This window comes from Nomascus leucogenys, chromosome 3, assembly GCF_006542625.1.
Source record: "Nomascus leucogenys isolate Asia chromosome 3, Asia_NLE_v1, whole genome shotgun sequence".
Taxonomy (NCBI): Eukaryota; Metazoa; Chordata; class Mammalia; order Primates; family Hylobatidae; genus Nomascus; species Nomascus leucogenys.
Genome location: NC_044383.1, coordinates 25,983,077 through 25,999,781, shown reverse-complemented (window position 1 = coordinate 25,999,781; position 16,705 = coordinate 25,983,077).

Below are 16,705 nucleotides of genomic sequence, written 5' to 3'. Positions count from 1 at the left end.
TGTATGTATACAAATATGTATACAAACATGTATATGTATGTATACATATATGTATACAAACATGTATATGTATGTATACAAATATGTATACAAACATGTATATGTATGTACACAAATATGTATACATTCATATGTATATATATGTATGTTTTGTCAATAAGGGTGAATCTTGGCTCTTGTTTATTTCTGATTCAGCTTAGAAATAACACAGGCTATTTCAAGGACATGGCATATGACACCTTGTGTTCTCAAAGCCAAAATACTCCTAATGGCAAATCTGCAAATTCTGCTTGAAAATGAATTCTTGAAGACCATTCTAGTAGATGTTTTGGATGTGAAACCTTTCATTTCCAGGAAGGTTGAAGAGATTGTTGCACCCTAAATAATACGATCCTTGCAAAAGTTCCAGGAAGAGCACGTTCAAGATAGATGCATATACTAAGATGTGTGTTTGGTCTTCTCTGGAGGGCACTCTAAAAAATCTGCATATGCAAACCCTTTGCTTATTTACCAGTGCAGGTGATGAGTAAAAGTAGGTTTGAATCAATTTAGTGGCATTTTTACACAGAGCTTTAAAAATTGGATACTGTGAATGTCAACTTCCACAAACCCCACAGGCCTTTCTTTCAGCCAAGCACAAATATTAAAGCGAACAAGAGCATTCAGAAAGAAATAGTTGGAAATATTATTTCATGTGGAATGCAAAGGAAGATCTATAAGCAAACAGCTGGCCTTCTCCAAGATACTTTATAATTTAATCTATTTCATATTTTGCTTTCCCAAGGGACTTTGAAAACTTCCTCGGGAAGAATGAAGATAACTGATGCCATTCCTTGGAACTGCAGACCATTGTTGGGCTTTGTGTTGCCTCAAGCGAAAGCATGGGTAAGAGAAGGGTAAGCTTGTTCACTTCATCACAGGAAAAATAATTGCCAGAAACTTGTCAAGTTTCCTAAGTAAAACCCCTGACTACCACCCTTCTCTTAACTTACATGACATTTTCTCTCTCCTAGCGCATACGCTAGTCATATTCATCTTCTTTCGGTTTCTTAAGTGTACCAAACTCATTTCTCCCTTTCCAAATTTTTTGCTCCCCAACCACTACATTTATTCCCATTTTTCAGAGTAAAATTTGCATCTCCCATAAAGATATCCTAGGAGTCTAATATAAATTAAGTCCTCAGGCTATTTTCTTTTATAGTAGCCTGGATTCCTTCTTTATAAGAATTCTATATTGTATTATTATCTTGATTGCCTATTTGATAATTGTTCCTTCATTAGAGTGTCAGTTTTACGCAGGCAGTGGCTTTGTGTAGTAAATTAATGTAGTCAAAGGATATAGAACGGTGTTCAGATCACAGTAATTATTAATGTTGGTTTAATCAATGCATGGAGAGGGACTTTTAGCTCCCTTGAAGGTACATTGCACTTGGCAGTCAACCACCTAGAAATCAGAATAAAATTAATAAATATGAATCTTAGAATAATAGGAATGCCTAGTCAAAAAAGAGTAAAATTAAGCAGTATTTGAAAATAATTGTGACCTAATAATTTATCATAGTTTTCAGTATTTTTCTTCTTGCTTCACTTCAATTAAACTGACATAAAACAAACATTGTTTCTCAAATACCCAGGGACACTGGAAAAAGGTGTTTGAAGATAATAGAGTGTCAATTAATGCAAAGCTGAAGGATCCAGTCCTTTTTCTGGGGATTGACTGGGCTATCTCTGCAGAGAGCTGCCTGAAAAGTCACAACTAATGCCAAAGCCCTGTTGATGTAAAAGAATTAACACAATTCCAAATCCCTGCTTGTCTAGAGCAACAAAATACAATGTGCTCTCAAAAAGGCTCATCTGGATACCTCAGCATACAATTTTTTAATTTTTATTTTTTCAGACGGAGTTTCTCTTGCTCCCCAGGCTGGAGTGCAATGGCGCGATCTCAGCTCACGGCAACCTCCGCCTCCCGGGTTCGAGCGATTCTCCTGCCTCAGCCCCCTGAGTAGCTAGGATTACAGGCATGCGCCCCACACCCAGTTAGTTTTGTCTTTTTAGTAGAGTTGGGGTTTTGCTATGCTTGGTCAGGCTGGTCTCGAACTCCCGAAGCATACAATTTTTATCCTTTCCTTATTAAGTCAAGAACTTTCACCTTTTCACTTAAAGGAAGTGATGGCAGCGGCAGCCATTTGGAGCGGCCCCTGCAAAGATGCCAGCCACAGCAGGAGAGGCACAGCTAGGGTTGTGCACTGCACCCAGTGGGACCCAGGAACAGGCAGGAGACTCACCCCCTACCGAGTTGGCGGGAAGGGAGCCCTGCACTCCCAGGCACAGATGCATATGTCCAGTTGCAGCTCCGGACCCAGGCATCCCTGTGCTCTCAGGGACCCAGGAAACTACCCCCCACAGCAGTTTTGGAAATGCCTGCTCCCACTGCCTGGCCTCTCCCTGTTCCCAGTGCCTACTCCGACTTTGGAGCAATGCTGTGGCTGAGCCCGGGTGCTGTCACCACCCAGCTGGGTGTGTGCACACTCAGGGTGGTGCTGACATGCTAGGCCCCTGCCGCCCCAGCCCCCTCTGGACTTTGGGCACCGATGAGCATGGGAGGGAGGCCAAGGGGCTGAGGGCAGCTCAGCATGGGCCTGCAAGCCCCCTTGGAAAGAACAACCTGGGTGCAGTGAACCGCATGTTGATGGTGGGAGCAGAAAGGTTCCTGAGCTGAAAGGGCGGGTCTGGTGAAGCCCCACCTTCAAGCCAGGGATAGCCTGAAGCCTGAAGCCTGGAGGCTGAGCTTCCAGTTCTGGGTGGAGTCTGCCTCAGAGAGTGATAACTTATGGTGCTTTTTCTGCGCCTGCTGATGGCCACCCATGGACCAATCAGCACGCAAGTCCTCCCTTCTTAGCCCATAAAAACCCCCAGACTCTGCCAGAATCAGACAGGTATCAGGACTACCAGCAGAGGGAGCGAGCTACCCACTTCCAGTCTCCTCCATAGGACAACCTGTCTGCTGAAAGGGGCTACCCACTACAGGTCTCCTCTCCTGTGAAAGCTGGAGACTCCTCAGGATGATCTGCCCATGGAAATGAGCTACCCACTTCAGGTATCCTGAGAGCTGTTCTGCCGCCCAGTGAAGCTCCTCTGTGCCTAGCTCGCCCTCCAGTTGTGTGTACCTCCTTCTTCCTGGATATGGGACAAGAACTTGGGACCTGCTGAATGGTGGGACTGAAAGAGCTGTAACACAAACAGGACTGAAACACTCCCCTGTCCAACTCACGCTGTGTGCGACAAGGAGGAGAGAAGAGTTGTGGCTTTTCAGGGAACCCAGACCTAGGGGCTCCCCAAGCCAGGGATGTAACACTCTTTTGGGGGCTCTGTGGTTTCTGGCGTCTCCAAGCTTTTGGGTGCCACCGCATTTCTCCGTCCCGGACGCCTGTGCCTGCAGCAAGCCGCTTGCAGTACGTCTTGTCCAGCTGCAGCCTCGCATGGAGCCGGCGCCTGTGCCTGGCTGTGCGCAATGGGCGAGCCCTGTACACGCTCACCAGCATACTCCTTGCCGCTCTGCGACTGGCTCGCCCTCGGTAGGCGTGGGATCCAGGCCAGTTACACAGACTGAGTGCAGCCTGCCAAGCTGAGTGGGCAGCAGGGGCCAGTGGGCACAAGCAACACTTAGGCAGAAGGTGCCACCAGCCACAGAGGTTTCCGGCTGGCAAAGTGACACCCCAAGGATCCTGTGACAGAGTGCTTTAGGGCTTCTCTTTGCCATATCCAAATTACCAGCAACACTATTTTGGCGCTTTCGGGAATATCGCTGACTGAAATAAAATGAGAGTTTTATTAAAAAGGAAGAACAGTAGAGGAGATAATGGAAGTCAGTCAGCCATGTCTGCCACACCTATGATGGTCTCATGCAGATAAGCTAAAATTAAGTAAAATAAGGTTTACTCTAACACAAGTACTGCAATCCCATGACAGTTGATCAGATAATTGAGACAGCTGCTAAGTGACTAATGGATGGGGAACAGAGACAGGATGGATAGGCTACACAAAGGTATGATTCACATCCTGGGCAGGAAAGAGCCAGAAGGCGTGAGATTTCATCATGCTATTCAGAACAGAACACAATTTAAAATTTATGAATTGTTTATTTCTGTCCTGTTCTGTTTAATATTCTCAGAGCACTGTTGATTATGAGTAACTGAAACCTTGGAAAGTGAAACCACAGATAAGGGGAGACTACTGTATATTTAAGGTATACAACCTGATGCTATGAGATACATACATATAAAATAGTCACTTTAGTGGCACAATTTAACATATCTACATCTCACACAGTTACCTATTTTCTCCCGTGACAAAAGGAACTATAATCTACTCATTTAGCAAAAGTTCTGAACACAATACACTATTAACTCTAGTTCTCATGTTGTACGTTCGATTTTTCCACCTGTTTATCCTACATATTTGCTACTTTGTATCCTTGGAGCTACATCACCCCATTTCACCCCCACCCTATCCTGACCCTGATCACCACTGTTTTATTTTCTATCTTTATATCATTTGACGTTTTTAAAAATATAATTTACATATAAGTGAGATCATATATTTTTCTTTTTGTGTCTGGCTTACTTCATTTAGCCCAATTCAAATTTGATTTGTATCAATATCTTTAGAAAGCAACTCATCCGAGAAGTCTTCTCTTGCTTCCTTCCTGGGGGGTCCTGCTGCCCTTTCTTTGTGCTTTCTTAGTGGCACCATGACTCTCCTCTCAGGCGGTATCATGTTGCAGGGCAAACATCTGTCTGTCTTCTCTCACTAGATGATAAGACACTTGAAGGAAGGGATTGTATCTATTTTTTGTACCTTCAAAACCACGACTATAATACCTCAATAAGCATTTGCTCAATGAGTAAATGAGTATATGAATAAATAAGTGTTATTTGCTTCATGGCCTGGATTCCTCCATAGCAGAAGCTTATCTGCATGAGACCATCATAGGTGTGGCAGGTATGACTGGTTGACTTCCCAATATCTCTTCTATTCTTCTTCCCTTTTAATTATATTTCAGTCAATGGTAGTTCCAACTAAAATATTCATTTTCTAGTTTTTTGTTTTTTTTTAAACTAGAAAGTTTAAATGACAGTGCTTGCCAATGAATATAAGGAAATATGTGTTGGAAATTTTTGGAAATGTGTTGCTTTTTTAATGCAAGCATTATCACTTCTTGTTGCTTCCCTCTTTTTTTCTGCCTATAATGCTGACATAGGGCAAGAAAAGAAGTCTTTCTGCAAGATGAGAGAGAAATCCATGTGCTAAGGTAGAGGGAGATAGAAGGAGCCTGGTTCTTTGAGCAGCCAGGATTACCTAGCCCTACATGATTAAAAATGGAGCAGCCAGGATTACCCAGCCCTCCTTTTGAACAAGCCATTATAATGGATTTCTTTCATATACAGCCTAATAAAATCCATAACTGATAGCACTTAAAAGATTGCTTGAACTAATTGCTTTGGATAGAACAAATGAATAGGTGTATAACTATGGTAATAAGCAGGAAAGTTTCTGCTTTGGTCCCCAAACCTAATGCCTATAGGATTCAGGATCGATTTCTAGGTAAAAATGATGATTTTGTCTTGTACCTTGCTGGGATTCAGTGATCCTTTGTGTTAAGTTCTATAATGCAGAAATGCCCGTGGACTGCTATGCCAGATTCTTCTACTATAATACTCTCTCCAAGACTGTGTCTTTTAAATATGCACAAATTCATGCTCAATCCCATTTCTGACTTGAGATATAGATAATATGTGTAGAAGAAGGCAGCATTGAACTAAAAATGAGAAGTCTTCTATTTCAGGCTCACTCTTCTGCCACCTGATGGTCAAGTTATATAATTTTTTAATGAGTTTAAAATCACGGCAGGGAAGCTGCAACCACCTGTCACCAATTTTCTGCTGCAATTGTGACCAAAGCCTGAAATTAAAACTCTTTTGACTGTTTCCCCATTTACCCTTCCAAGTGCAGCCTACTGAGACTCATGGAATTAGCATCTTAAAGAAACCCACACATCCCTTCACACTCCTGAAAACCACTGCCAACCACCCCTGCTTTCTCACAATTGTTCTCCAGGACTGCCTGTCTATAGCTGTCACCATTATTCATGCAACGCCCCCACCGAGCAGAGATGGAGAGAGAGATTGAGTTTGCTCACCACTAAGTTGAGCTGTAAACTCAGGAAAATTGAGCTTCGCAAGGATGGAGAGCCTAGAGTTTTGACAGGCTGTGCTTCTGAAGAGACATGGAGTAAACCGCATTCTCTTTGTTCATCACTTACTGAAAGAAACACCCTTTGTGAAGTTGTCTCCACAGAGGTATAGCACCTATGGCCACTTTTCCTTGGGGACCTTTAGAAATAAACAAACAAGGCTCTTCCCCATCACTGTGTGGAGAGTTCATGCTTTTAATCACAAGGCATATGCAGGTGATAAACTCTCAATGGTAAATGTCTCAAAAATTATATCTGTAGACCAGATGTTTGTCACAGCTACTGACCCTTAAGATCTAGGCAAGATTGCCTTAAGTGTAGGACACACATAATTTCATGGCTTTTGGGAGTCCACAGCTCCCCCACAAGATTTCTGTGAATTTGCATGTTGGTTTCAGCTTCCTTGATTTCCCCTGCTTTGGGGGGCTGGTAATTTTTTTTCTTTTTTCTTGAATTCTGATCCAGAACAAAGCTTAGTCCTTTAATGCTTTACCCATCAATGCCCCAACTGCATACTTAATTCACTCATTTTACATCAGTGAAGACTTAGAGATCATGAACAAAATATTACATATGGAAATCATACAGTAATCAACATCTTAGTCTTTATTAGACGCTTTTCCTCCCGAAGGATGTTTTAGCACTCTACAGCTCAGTATCCAGGCCTTGTCTTCTCTTCTTTGCTAATTTCTCATTTTCTCCTCTAGTCAGCATCCTTCTTTGTTCTAGACTCACCACCAGATGCTAATCAGGGAGTAACGTCGGGCGAGACCATTGCAGCTGTGCATCACCAGATCCTTGAAACCAGACAGACCCCCAAATTCTGGATTTCTGTGTGTGTATGTGCATCTGTGTGTTGTTGGATGTGTCAGTAAGGATCTCTCTGTTCAGAATAGACTGTGAGTTTTAGAAATTATGAACACAAGGTACCAGACATTCTAATATGCTATAATCCAAACCATATTTTCTAGATTTACTTTTACCTCCTGAATGGGATCAAAATCTATCATCAGACCAAAGGCTTTACACCACTCCACCCACTGGCCACCTTTCTGAAGCTTGAATGTTTGTACAGCACCCCACCCCAGCATAAAATGGAGATAAAAAGGATTCGAAGTTATGACATATTGAAGTAACATGGATTATTGGAGCTTAAGTCATTTTTCCATATCTTAAACTGGTGTACAAATAGTCTGCTTTAAGAAAACCCCCATACAAGGGATGTGAAGGACCTCTTCAAGGAGAACTACAAACCACTGCTCAACAAAATAAAACAGGACACAAATGGAAGAATATTCCATGCTCATGGATAGGAAGAATCAATATTCTGAAAATGGCTATACTGCCCAAAGTAATTTATAGATTCAATGTCATCCCCATCAAGCTACCAATGACTTTCTTCACAGAATTGGGAAAAACTACTTTAAAATTCATATGGAACCAAAAAAGAGCCCGCACTGCCAAGACAATCCTAAGCAAAAAGAACAAAGCTGAAGGCATCATGCTACCTGAATTCAAACTATACTACAAGTTTACAGTAACCAAAACAGCATGGTACTGTTACCAAAACAGATATATAGACCAATGGAACAGAACAGAGCCCTCAGAAATAATGCTACACATCTACAACCATCTGATCTTTGACAAACCTGACAAAAACAAGAAATAGGGAAAGGATTTCCTATTTAATAAATGGTGCTGGGAAGACTGGCTAGCCATATGTAGAAAGCTGAAACTGGATCCCTTCCTTACACCTTACACAAAAATTAATTCGAGATGGATTAAAGACTTAAATGTTAGATCTAAAAGCATAAAAACTCTAGAAGAAAGCCTAGGCAATATCATTCAGGACATAGGTATGGGCAAGGACTTCATGATTAAAACACCAAAAGCAATGGCAACAAAAGCCAAAATAGACAAATGAGATGTAACTAAACTAAAGAGCTTCTGCATGGCAAAAGAAACTACCATCAGAGTGAACAGGCAACGTACAGAATGGGAGAAAATGTTTGCAATCTATCCATCTGACAAAGAGCTAATATCCAGAATCTACAAAGAACTCAAACAAATTTACAAGAAAAAAACAAACAACTGCATCAAAAAGTGGGCAAAGGATATGAACAGACACTCCTCAAAAGAAGACATCTATGCAGCCAACAGACACATGAAAAAATGCTCATCATCACTGGTCATCAGAGAAATGCAAATCAAAACCACAATGAGATACCAGCTCATGCCAGTTATAATGGCAATTGTTAAAAAGTCAGGAAACAACAGATGCTGGAGAGGATGTGGAGAAATAGGAACACTTTAACACTGTTGGTGGGAGTCTAAATTGGTTCAACCATTGTGGAAGACAGTGTGGCGATTCCTCAAGGATCTAGAACTAGAATTACCATTTGACTCAGCAATTCCATTACTGGGTATATACCCAAAGGACTATAAATCATGCTACTATAAAGACACATGCACATGTATATTTATTATGGCGCTATTCGCAATAGCAAAGACTTGAAACCAACCCAAATGTCCATCAATGAGAGACTGGATTAAGAAAATGTGGCACATATACACCACATATATGTATACGTGGCATGTGGCACATATACACCACGGAATACTATATGTGGCATGTGGCACATATACACCACAGAATACTATGCAGCCATAAAAAAGGATGAGTTCATGTCCTTTGCATGATGAACTCATGGGACATGGATGAAGCTGGAAACCGTCATTTTCAGCAAACTATCACAAGGACAGGAAACCAAACACTGCATGTTCTGACTCATAGGTGGGAGTTGAACAATGAGATCACTTGGACACAGGGTGGGGAACATCACACACCCGTCGGGGGATGGGGGCTGGGGGAAGGATAGCATTAGGAGAAATACCTAATGTAAATGATGAGTTGATGGGTGCAGCAAACCAACACGGCACATGTATACCTATGTATCAAACCTGCACGTTGTGCACATATACCCTAGAACTTAAAGCATAATAATAAAAAAAAAAGTCCCCACACCAACTCCCTAAGCTTATACCACTGAGGAAGCTGAGGACTCTTTATTAATGTCTTATAGGCGCTGCTAAAATAACATATCGTATAATAGTTTTAACAGTAATCTAATCTATTATCCTGCTGGTGTTTGCCAAAAATAAAGGAAAGTAAACAAATGAAATAAAAAAAAAATGAGCAAGTGAAGAAAAAAATCTATTTCATGCAGGTTATAACAAGATATATGTTTTCTCTTTATGAGAGTATTTGATGCTCTTTATATTAAAGATTACAGCAATATGTTATGTGAATATGTAATAACGTAGCTATATTTCCAGTAATATAAAATAATTTTAGCACTAGTCTGTGCCAGGCATTTTCCTAAGCATTCATATAAATTACTTCATCTAATTTCACAATTCAGTGAAATAGATATTCTAATCATCCCTATGTTTCAGATAAAGAATCTAAGGCTCACAGAGATTAGGTTAATAATAAAAAGTCATCAAACTAAAATGTGCACAACTGAGATTTAAAAATGTAGATCTGAATGAATATGGAGTCCACTTTTAACATTCCTAAAATTCAGTTTGCATAAAAAATTCATGACTACAGCTATTGCATAAACATGGCCCAGTGAATTAGTAAATGGGGCTAATATATGGATTATGCGGTAAAACAAAGCTAGGGAGTATGTTTTCAGGTAGCATATCAATTTCTGAAAATCTTTGAGAACACTGGATACTCATAGACCAGATGAGTTCTTAATCTAAAGTGAAGAAATAATGGGGGATCAATACTTATATGCTTCTTGATTAGACCTAATCTTCAGCAATATCCTACCCCCAATTTCACCTCCAACAACACTACTTTTGTGGGGAAGCTGTTAATATATAAAAGTCCATCTGTTCACTTGAGAATAAAGGACCACTCTGCTCCTAATCCAGTGTGTGTTGCTTTTACAACTTTGAATACAACATCAGAGGTTAGCTCTGATATTTCCCCAAGTCTTTCTGGCATTGCTAGTGAAAGAGAGAACCTAAAACGGAGTGTAATAAACTTTATCACCCATCTCCATCTCAAATGCAATATACATTAACTAGGATGCACATGGATTTCCAAGTGTGATTGTATTTGCCAGTGTGCCTCTCTGGGAGGGAAACTGTCTCAATCACCAATAGACCATATCTAAAAACTAATAGGTTATGCTTTGTTGTGACCGACTCTCATTTCCCAAAGTGTCCACCCCAAATGGACCCTATTCTGCTGCATCAGTTGGGTGAACACTCTCCCCTTTTTGTATTTTATTTGCGGCATGGACACTGGGTGTGAGTGTGTTTTTTGGAAAAAAAAATTCAGTGCTCCATTAATAAGATAATGTATTTATTTATTATGACAATAAACACAGCTGCAAAATGGACCATAAAGAAATAGATGACTTGCAGATTTCTGTGCCCAACGTGTCAACTATAATTGAGAAATAAATTAAATGATCCATCTGCTTCCCATCATCTACTCCTTTATTTTTGTCAGTATCTATGGTTTTAAAAACTAATTACTCACTAAAAAAATCCATATAGAATTTGAATGACTTTGTAACGCAATTTTGCCATCCCCTAACATAGTGTGCTTCTTTCTAGTCATTCAAATCCAATGACTATGATGAACTCTTTCTTTTATTAATAGTTTTCACTTAATCATGCCAATAATATTGCATTTTCTCTTTATTAGTGTCTTATAGGCGCTGCTAAAATAATATATCATGTAATAGGTTTAACAGTAATCTAATCTAATACCTTGGTGGTGTTTGCCAAAAACAAAGGAAAGTAAACAAACGAAATAAAAACAAAATGAGCAAGTGAACAAAAAAGTCTATTTCATGCAGGTTATAACACAAGATTCAATCTGCTTTCTAATAGTATTCAGAGGTGAGGGTTAAAATAGCCAACAGCAACCGGAACTAATTAAATATAACTGTACCATTTTTTAAAAACTTCATTGTTATAATTATCTCACTGAGAAACCACACATCGGAGCTGGGAAAGCAGCAATAACTTCTTTGCTTCTCACATGCTTTCATGTTCATGCTTCTCTGCTCCAGAACTTTCATTTGTTTTCTTAAACCCCCAGGGACATCCCTGTGACAGCCCTATTAAAATATTTGCAGCATTTGCCGTGAGGTCTGGCAAGAAGACAGAAATATAAAGTGCTCTTTGAAAATGTATTTATTGGTATCTTTTTTTTATGACAAATGAATTCCTTGTTAACTGTTAAAGTAAAAGAAATAGAAAATATAGAAAATCAAAAAGAAAAAAGTAGAAATCATATATACACCATCCCAGCAAATATAACCACTGCTCACATTTTGTTGCCTATTCTAACAGCATTTATCTATTTAATTGTATAGGAATTTTAAAAACAAAGTTGAGATACTATGAGGCTGTTTTCTAACTTATTTTTCTCAGTTAATGAGATAGTTTTCATGTCTATATTGATTCACAACATCATTTTAATGGTCGCATAGACACAAGTTATGTTGTCAGCTTTCTATTGCCGTATACTGTGGCTACGTGAGCATTGCCAGTATTTGGTTCAGTTTCTTTCTGATTACTCTCCTAAAGTTTAGTAAAAGGATTGCTATTATACTTCCCTGTAAAATGAAGATGCTTTGACCCATTTGTTAGAGATTCAGTGGCTTAGTAACATGAATTCTTCTACCCACTCTTAGAAGTTACTTTTTTAAAATAATGGGAAAGGTGAAAAGCAGATATTGTTAAGAGTTTGGGGTCAAATGCTTTATTCATGTTTCCTGCCTCTTCATTTCCTATTGTCATACAAGCCAACCTCCCTGCCAGGACAGGGTCTTGAGACTTCTATGATGGTGCTCACTGTGGTGCATATAAGGGTGCAGGAAGTAAAGCCCCTTCCTATATACCATATACCACTGTCCATCTTCCTCTCTGTAGCTGTCTCTTCACACAGTGTGAAGTTCAACCACGAGCCTTTTTATATTTGCTATAATTAGATGGCTTGGGAGGAAAAAAAGCCTTATAACATAGAGTTTAGTTTCATTTCTGAGGATACAGTAGAGAGGTTATATTTTTGAGACATCTTTTTTCCTAATTCCTTTCTCTTTCTTCCCTCTCTCTCTCCTCCCAACCCCCTCTGTGTGTCTTTTTATATCTCAGCATAGTGCTTGCCAAGATACAAATGCTAGAAAAGACAGTAGATTAGATTATTTTCCACAGTGGTTAATGACCTTCTGTGCAGAGGGTCAAGTAGACACATGCACTCTTCGCTTGCCAAATAAGCCTGATCAATAATATCCATTCTTTTTGCTTGTTAATATGTTTCTTCTATTTTTTAAAAAAAATTTCCTTCTTTTCCCTGTCTTACTTTCTCATTTTTCTAGTTTATTTATTTCCAAAAAGACTAATTGCATTCAGGTCCTTGTCTTTGGACCTGTTTCTTGGGAACCCAATCTAAGAGGGCTCCTTGAGTCAAACTCTGCTCATTACTCTCCACTGTTGCAGAGTGGAACCCATGCTTCTTAGCTCTTATAGCTAAGAGCTGTGATCTGCACCATTTCTCATGTCTGTGCCCAGCCCACCCTACAGTGCACCCGTTTCTTTAAAAGTCAGATTGAGCCCCTGTTGTTCCTGTGGCCTCCCCATATTACCACCCCTGCTCTTAGGGTTCTATTACTTCAGCTTGGTAGGTCCTGTAACAGAGCTTTCCTCTCATAAGTTATGTGATTTGGGGCAAGTAACTTAACTTCATTTTGGTCTCCTTTTAGCCATTTGTTGTAATAGGAAAACAGTAGTCCGTACCTTATGAACACATTTGTGACAATTAAAAGAATTCATAAAGCACTTATCAAAAGTGTCCTGACTCTTAGGAAGTACTCAGAACATGTCAGCTTTTGTTACACCAGCCCCAAACCATCCTATCCTTTAAATTCAACTTCAACTTTAACCATCTCCTTCAGGAAACCTTCCTTGTGCCCTCAGCTGGATTTGAACATTTTCTCTCCTGACTTCACATTTTCTTGGTATTTCTCCATTGGCATTCATTTTTACAAAGCATTTTAATTAAACATTACTTTTCCTAACTAGACTATATAAGGCTAAAGAAGCTATCTCTTTCTTTCTGTTAGGGTTGGTTGAATAACACCTCTCTCCATAAAAATAGATGTCTACTTTCTTTCTTTTTATTTTAACTTTAAGTTCCGGGATGCATGTGCAGAATGTGCAGGTTTGTTACACAGGTATATGTGTGCCATGGTGATTTGCTGTGCCTATCAACTGGTCACCTAGGTTCTAAGCTCCACATGCATTAACTATCTGTCCTGATGCTCTCCCTCCCCTCGCCATCCCCATCCCCCGCTGATAGGCCTTGGTGTGTGTTGTTCTCCTCCCTGTGTTCATGTATTTGCAATGTTCAACTATCTCTTATGAGTGAGAACATGCAGTGTTTGGTTTTCTGTTCCTGTGTTGGTTCACTGAAGATAATGGCTTCCAGCTTCATCCATGTCCCTGCAAAGGACATGATCTCATATCTTATTGTGGCTGCATAGTATTCCATGGTGTATATTACAGGACACATATCCAGTCTATCATTGATGGATATTTGGATTGGTTCCACATCTTTGCTATTGTGAATAGTGCTGTAATAAATGTAAGTGTGAATGTATCTTTATTATAGAATTATTTATATTCCTTTGGGTAAATACCCAGTAATGGTGTTGCTGGGTCAAATGGTATTTCTGGTTCTAGATCCTTGAGGAATCGCCACACCCTCTTCCACAATGATTGAACTAATTTACATTTCCACCGACAATGTAAAATTGTTCTTATTTCTCCACAGCCTCACCAGCATCTGCTGTTTCTTGACTTTTTAATAATCGTCATTCTGACTGGCATGAGATGGTATCTCATTATGGTTTTGATTTGCATTTCTCTAATGATTAGTGATGTTGAGTTTTAAAAATATGTTTGTTGAATGCATAAATATCTTCTTTTGAGAAAGTGTCTGTTCATATCCTTTGCCCACTTTTTGATGGGGTTGTTTGTTTTATTCTTGTAAATTTGTTTAAGTTCCTTGTAAATTCTGGAAATTAGACCTTTGTCAGATGGGTAGATTGCAAAAATTTTCTCCCATTCTGTAGGTTGCCTGTTCACTCTGATTATAATTTCTTTTGCTGTGCAGAAGCTCTTTAGTTAGATCTCATTTGTCAATTTTGGCTTTTGTTGCAATTGCTTTTGGTGTCTTTGTCATGAGGTCTTTGTCCATGTCTATGTCCTGAATGGTACTGCCTAGGTTTTCTTCTAAGGTTTTTATGGTTTGGGGTTTTATATTTAAGTAAAAGATGTCTACTTTCTAATTCTCAGAAACTATGCTAGTTACCGGCCGGGCGCGGTGGCTCACGCCTGTAATCCCAGCACTTTGGGAGGCCGAGGCGGGTGGATCACGAGGTCAGGAGATCGAGACCATCCTGGCTAACACGGTGAAACCCCGTCTCTACTAAAAATACAAAAAATTAGCCAGGCGCAGTGGCGGGTGCCTGTAATCCCAGCTACTCGGGAGGCTGAGGCAGGAGAATGGCATGAACCCGGGAGGTGGAGCTTGCAGTGAGCCGAGATCCCACCACTGCACTCCAGCCTGGGTGACAGAGCGAAACTCCGTCTCAAAAAAAAAAAAAAAAAAACCAGAAACTATGCTAGTTACCTTATATGAAAAAAATTGATATTGCAGATACTATTAAATTAAAGATCTTGACATGGGAAGACCATTCTGGATTATCCAGTTTGATCAGGTATAATTATAAGCATCTTTATAAACAGGTGTCAGGAGATCAGAGTAAGTAGTAGGAGACTAATGACAAAAGCAAGAGATTGGAGAAATGCAGCCATAAACCAAGAAATGACAACAGCCTCTTGAAGTAAAAAGGCAAGAAATACTTTCTCCCCGAAGCCCCCAAAAGGAACGGACCTTGCTGAAACCTTGACTTCATATGGGTAAAACTCATGTCAGACTTCTAACCTGGAAGTATAATAAAATTAATTTGTCTTATTTTAAGCCATTAAGTTTATGGTAATTTGTTATAGCAATGGCAAGTAACTAATACACCACTGATACGGTCTGGCTCTGTGTCCCCACTCAAATCTCATCTTGAGTTATAATCCCCATATGTTGCGGAGGGACTTCGTGGGAGGTGATTGGATCATGGAGGTGGTTCCCCCATGCTGTTCTCATGATAGTGAGTGAGTTCTGAGGAGATCTGATAGTTTTATAAGGGGCTCCTCCCACTTTGCTCTGCAATTCTCTCTCCTGCCACCTTGTCAAGAAGGATGTGTTTGCTTCCCCTTCCACCATGATTGTAAGTTTCCTCAGGCCTCCCCAGCCATGCAGAACTGTGAGTCAATTAAACCTCTTTCCTTTATAAATTAGTTAATCTCAGGCATTTCTTTATAGCAGTGTGAAAACTGACTAATACAACCAAGCAATAGGATTATTTGACTACTGCAGTTGTTAAATAAATATTTGATGAGTAAATTTATTGCAAACATATCAAAAGCAATAAAAAGATAGAGTTCATTAAGTAATATCATTTGAAAAGATCTTAATCAACTCTCAAGAAAAAAAAAGAAACTACTAATTTCATAGCTATGTTATTCTCCCAGGAAATAAAACACTGAGTCTCATCTACCCATCTCTATTAGAGGTCAGGGTGGATTCTACTGTGGTTTATCATTCTAAAACAGAAAAAAATAAATAATGACAAAAGAGAAGACAGTGACGGTTTTTTGTTTTGTTTTGTTTTAATGGCACCACAAATTCCCAGGCAGATGTGTCAGTCGAATTCTATGCTATGTTTACGAAACACAGCTCATCTCCAGGGAGCTAAAATCTGCACAAGGAAATATTGTTGTCACTCATCCACATGACTCTTCCAATTACCTTCTCTGTTTCTGGATTTAAAAATCTGTTCGTGATACACACAACACACACACACACACACCACACACACACACACACACGAATCACCATGTTAATATGGTAATTTAGAGAGTTACCTGGAAGAGCTTCTGTCTTGTAATTGAAGAGCTGTTCCTCACTCATCTACGTGGGAACCCAGCACTCTAAGTGCAAGACACTCACAATTTCTGAGACTAGGCCTAATAGCATTGCAAAGTAAAAATTAGGACAACATTTCCATCAAAGAAATTGAGTAGACCAATTTTTTTTTGTTTGCTCTTGCATTTCTCCTTCTCCTTCTATGTTTCTTGGGATTTACTTTCCCTGGAGTCACACAATCAGTCAATCAATTTGTATATATCAAGTGACTGACTGAATGCCCACTAGCTACCTCTTACCCAGCACTGCTCATATAAGCAGAAAAATCTGCCATGATGTGCATGAAGGGCCTGGACAGGTCAGTTCTCAAGCTTATG